Raw genomic sequence first — 6,306 nt, forward strand, 5'->3', positions numbered from 1 at the left:
ATGGCTGAAATAAGTCCTTCTTCTCTTTCTAGTTGTTACTTTTCAGATTGAAGATGACTTTACGTTTCACCATGAACCCAAGGTAATTCCAAGAAAATTCTTCAGAGGCTCCTACAGCTGTCCCCAAGGGAATGGCTTTGCAGAATTTAAATCAATACAGTTTTACAAGATCAAAGACCAGAAATACCAGGACAATAGCATGAAGAGGTTGTATTTTCATTACATGGAATACAAATTGCTCTTTATATCCATCTTGAATTCAGGGGCTTGAGGATGGCATGTTTAACAGGAAGAAATACAGACTTGGGGAAGGTAGGGGGACTTTTAGGGCACTTTGGTGGTTAGGCCTTGTGCTCATTGGAGGGGCTTGGATGCATATTACTAGGCGAAGAGGCCCACGCTGGGACATGAGACTCCCCTCCCAGGGGGCAGCAGGTTACAAGGTGTTTGCCCAGAATGGCTGAAGTGGTGACATCCAAGGAGCAAGTGTGGCAGTGGATGGTCGAAGCAGGTGGTGGGAGGCCAGAGCATGGAGATGGCAGTGGGCCTCCAGCTTCTTCATAAGAGCATCAGCGCTAGGCATTATACATATTCCAACTAAGTGGGTAGCTACATTATAATAAACATATGATTTTGTGTATACAGAATTATAATTAAGCATCTATTTGTGTAATCACTGATTCAGTATTGGTCTTCTTTATTAAACTGAGCTCTGTGAAGAAAGGGACACTGTCTAGTCTCTCTACTCTTGCCAAGCCAAGTAGCCAACATAGTGGAGGTGCCAAAATATAATCACTGAATGTTGAGTCGATGCATTGCTTCCATATTTTATTATGGACTTAGGTAAAATAACTGTTTTCAGGCATCCTGGCTCCAGCAGTTGCTGGCTGTGTGACCTGGGACAGGCCTCTAATGTTCAGCTTCCTACTCTGTGAAATGGGACAGTTTAGTAGCACACAGCTGTGTAGATGGCCTGGCTACTGGGCAGTTCTGGAAATGGGCCTCTCCAGGTGAGGGTGCCTGGTCAGGCTAGGCACATGGTCACCCTTTATCTCCTCAAGGAGGGGTTCTCCAATGCCACAGGGCATTCACTGGCGAAGGTCAGGGTCTTTTTGCTCCCAGTAGGATGGAAAGGAAGGTTAAGGGAAGAGAACTTTTCCTAGTTCAGCCTTTGCTTGGAGATACCCAAGCAAAGGCTGAACTAGGAAGAAACACTGTCTAAAGTAGACCTGACTGCACAAGACACAGAAGGAATACTGCATAGCAGGACCATGCCCTCTCCTCTCTGACTCTAAGCCCTCCCACAATGAAGCAACTCCTCCCACACTGCAAGGCTGCTTGTGACTGCCCTCCTGCTCTACGCCACATCCACACCATGCTGTGTGCTTGCCAGGCGTTGGCTTTGCAGTGTATCTTTCAGTTCTGAAAATATGGTCATCATGTCTCCACCTCAGGGCCTTCGTGATTGCACTTGCATCTTTCTGGAATGCTCTTTGTGACCTCTTCTGTCATTAGAGTCTTATTTCAAATGCTGCCTCATAAGAAAGGCCTCCCCAAATAACCCATCTAAAACAGTGTGCCTATCCTTCTCTCACAGCACCCAACTCTACTGTCTTTATAGCACTTCTCATACTTTTCAAATTGTTGGTTTATTGTCTGGAACCCTGCTTCCAGAACCAAAGTGCACAACTGTAGAGATCCCCTCACCAGCCACTAGGTGGTGTTGTGGACCCAAGACAGCTTGGCACCAGATGTTGCAAGGGGCCCCAAAATATTCAAAATGCAAATGACCATTTTTATATTTGGCGTATTCATCAACTGTGAGTTGGGTAGTTTATTAGTAGGTCTGCAGTGAATGTATCAGGACTAGTTCTCTTTCTAGAACAAATTAAAATGAGGCTTTGGGTTGGAGTAATACAAACAAATTCTGTTTGTCTTCCCATCCATTCCTGGGACATCAATTGATGAAATAACATTATCAACGGTTAGCTGATGTAGTAGACCTGGTAGAGGCCATACAGATCTCCAAAACCTATCTCTTTATTTCACAGGCAAATCAACTCTGGACTCGGAGGGATAGCCTTTGTCCATAGTCACAGAGTTAGCTGATTCCCAGTCCAGGATGTTTTCTTCTGCACCATGTGGAAATCCATGATCCCCAGGCATAAATGCCTAAGCACCCTCTTGATTTGTATCTTGTAAAAAGTAGTAAGGCAATCCTGAGCAAAATGGCCTTCTGCTAAGCCGAAAGGTTTGACACTTGTTAAAGCATTTTATGAGCTGGGCTTCATGACTACAGAAAAATAGGATATGGCTTTTGCTCTCAAGGAGTTTGTAATTTAGTTGGGAAAATATGTCCAGGCAGCATAATTACTTATCAATTCAAAATATTATGCCATTCTGGAGAGGCAAGAGATGGTACTCCTGAGTACAGGGAAGGTTTTTGTAAAGAAGGAAATCAAAGATCACATACTTGGACCTTTGTGTTGTCAACCCACTTGGGTAAGATAAGAGCATGCAGCATCAGCTCAATTCTACCAAAGATACCAGAGAATCCCAATTTTCAAGTCTGCGTGAGGCTTATGTGCCTTACACTGGGGCCAAGGGGCTGGTGAGCTGTGGCCCAATGTATTGCGTGGCACCATCATCCTTTGGACCCTCCACTTCTCCCTGGCCCCCAGCATCTCCCTCATAAGGCATTCTAGTGTGTGCTTTAAAGATAGGCAACTCCTCAAGGAGTCCTTGAATGGCTGCAGAGTCTGGAAGTGCTGAAAAGAGGCCTGATTTGGGCTTTGTTGGTGGTGTCTGGCCTATGTGTTGGGACACAAAATAAAGGTCACCAACTTAGAGCAGAACTCCCTTCCAAAGGAGAGAGAGAGGCACCCTCACCCCCAATCTGTCTCCTCCACCCTGAACTGGCACTCAGGAAGCTGCGTTGTCAGGATGCCTGGCACACCCACGTTGGGCATACTGTTTAGGGTGTTGGTTCTCAAGAGGGAAAACATTCTTTAGTTATTGCTTTTCTTAAAATATAGCATGTAGGACTTCCTTAGTGGTGCAGTGGTTAAGAATCCACCTGCCAATGCAGGGGACACAGGTTTGAGCCCTGGGCTGGGGAGATCCCACATGCTGTGAAGCAACTAAGCCCATGCACCACAACTACTGAAGCCCGCTCACCTAGAGCCCATGCTCTGCAGCAAGAGAAGCCACTGCAATGAGAAGCCTGTGCACCGCAATGAAGAGTAGCTCCTGCTCGATGCAACTAAAGAAAGCCCGTGAGCAGCAATGAAGACCCAACGCAACCAAAACAAAACAAAAAAAACCCCCAAAACAACAAACAAAACATAGCATGTAGCTATGAGCAATCACATACTGCTATTTCAGCTCTACCCAGTATAAAGGGACTAATAGACAAACTTACTTTTTCTCCTCTGGTTGTACTGGGTTTATTGTCTCCTATGGGCATTAAACATAACAAAATCTTGAGTATAGGTGGCCTGACATACCTTTGTCTGTAACAGCACTTACTTACCTACAGTCTCTCATCTTTCAAATGATGGAGCAACTTCCTTTGTGTTAACCTCTGTGATTGAAAGAACTTATTTTTGGTAACTTTCCCAACCCACAAAGCCAATCCCATTTTAAGGTGGAAAAGTACAGTGTAACAATGGCATCACTGTCTTTTCGTTGGTGACGTGAAAATGTTTGAAGCTTGACCCTAACACCAGTCACCGTCAAAAGGTAATGCCTTGTACAAAATAACAAACCAAATCCCAAACGTCTGTTTACGGTCATCACGGTTCATTTCATTAAGCCATAATTCTGATTACATTCTTTCTCCTACCCTACCCTGAAGGCTGAGCTCTGAGGCCAGGGGGCCTGGCCTACTCTTCCCTGGGAACTGAGTGTCCAAAAACACATTTGTGCAAAATCGATGCAGGAAACCCTCAAGCTCTGTGGGGACCTTACTTCAGGGGCTCCTACCAGCCTTGGAGTCATGCTTCCATCTCCCCCCTTCTGAGTACCTCGCCCCTCTAGGCCCCTGGTTCCGGTTGCACCTGCAGAGATCCCATTGGGAAATTCCTGGCTGAGGAGGGAGAGGGTGAGGCAGGTGAGGCAGGTAATGTGCGTGTGAGAATATGTTTTCACCTGCAATAATGACGCACAGGCAGAAATCTTAAAAGAATGGGATGGAGTAGACAGAGGAAGCCAATGGCTATGGGTGTGGGGTGGTGTGGGTGACCCTGTCCCTCTGTGTGTGAGCCTCCCATCAAGTCACCTTTCATCTTGGCAACATTTTTCCCAAAGCCCCCTCACTGCTGTAAATGACAGATCTAAAACATGAAGGAGAGAGCTATCCTCAACCCCATGCATGCAACCCTTGACATGCAAACCCTTGCTTTGGCCTCACATGTGCCTTCAGGAACACCCCTTTGTATGAGAGACCAAGTGAAGAAGAGGGCAGGCTGTGGAGGCAGGTTGCCTTGGGTCCCATTCCCACCCTCAATGATGTGGGGCCTGGGCAAGCCCTCTCACCCCTTTCAACCTAGGCCACCTCACCTATAACATACAGATTGTCACACCTACTTATGGGGTGTGGCAGGGGCAGCTAATCCCCAAATATGGCTCCCATGCTAACTCTGGGCTGGTCCTGCCTCTGGTTTAACTACAGTCTTAAGTAAGGTCTTTCAACTTCTGCTTCTGCCCTTTTGGGGGCCTGAGCTGCCACGTAAAACGTCCAGATATCCTTCAGAGAGACCATTTAGAGAGACTACAGAGAGACGGAGAGGCCCTGAGACGAAAGAGACAAGACCAGTCATCCTAATGTCCCGACTGCCTTCCATCTATCCCTGCTAAATCTCCAGACAAGTGAGTGAAGCCATTTTGGATGTCCAAGCCTGTCACCATCTTGAACAATCAGCCCTAGCTGCCATCTTGGATGACCAGACCCAGCCATCTTCTGACTGTAGCTACCTGAGAGACACCAAACTAGACCACAGTAGAAGGACCTTCTAGCTGAGGCCCAGACAGCACTTAGAATCATGAGAAATTATAAAATGCCTATTATCTTAAGTCACTGGGTTGAGGGGCAGTTTATTATGTAGCAATAGATCACAAGACCTGGGGCATATACTAAAGTAAGAAATGCTAGCTATCTACACAGTATCCACTGTGAGGATTGGAAAGTTTTTCTGTTAAGTCCCAATATAGTGCCTAGCATATAGCAGGTGCTCAAAAATAGCCATTTTATTGTTATAAATAAATATAAATAGGTAGTTTTCCCTCTTCTGAGCCCTAATTAGTCTAAACACTAACCTCTCATGGGCCTTGACTCCTGATATCCTGGAAGCTTGATTAACTCTATAGAAAGGGGCTCCCAGTGTGCCTATCCACAGGCAGAGCCATATTTCAGGGGCCTCTCATTTAACAAATATTTATAGGGCTGATACTATGTGCCAGACTCCAAGCCAGGAGATGAGGCTCCAGAGGTGAAAAGAACAGATACAATGGTGATCTCATAGCTCTTACAGACCAGGGAGAAGTCAGACTCAGAATGAGACATTGCAAGTGTGAATAGCAGAATGGGAAAGTTCAGAAAGAGGAGGACATAGTTAAGTTTAGTTTAGCTGCTGGTGACAGAGACTGGAAACCATGGTGACTTAAAGAAAATAAAGGTTTATTTTCACATAAAAGAAATGCAGAGATGGGAACTCAAGAGCTGGTGAGGTAGCTCCACACTCAATCACCGGAGAGCCTGACATCTTCTGTCTTTCCTTCAGCTCAGCCATCTTCGCTTGTACGTTCCATCCTCAAGTTGGTCCCAAGAGGCCTGCTGGAGCTCCATGCATCATGACTACATTCCAAGGGGAAAAGGCAAAGCAGAAAGCCTACCTTCAGGTTTAACTATCCCTCTTTTGAAGAACTTTCTCTGAAGCACCACCCCTCTCCAAAAGATGTTTACATCTCCTTGGCCACAGATGTCTGAAACCTGGGAAATGTAACTTTTTTGCTGGACCCATTGTTGCCCCCAACAATATAGGGGTCTGTTAGTCAAGAAGAAAAAGTTATAGGTATTGGTTGGCAACTAGCAGCTTCTGCCACAGGGACCGCTTCCTAATCACAGAAGTTCCATCCTGGGGAAGTGATATTTTTAAGCAGAAAGAAAGGATGAGTTCATTAGGGAGAAAGCTTTGCAGAAGCAACCTTTGCATAAAGTCCAGTGGTAAGAAATCTAATGGAGCCTTCAGGAAGTAGCAGGAGTCCAATATGGACCTTTTATCCCTAAATATAGTTCCCTCATCTGCC

The sequence above is a fragment of the Kogia breviceps genome, chromosome 3 (genome assembly GCF_026419965.1).
Source record: "Kogia breviceps isolate mKogBre1 chromosome 3, mKogBre1 haplotype 1, whole genome shotgun sequence".
Lineage (NCBI taxonomy): Eukaryota > Metazoa > Chordata > Mammalia > Artiodactyla > Physeteridae > Kogia > Kogia breviceps.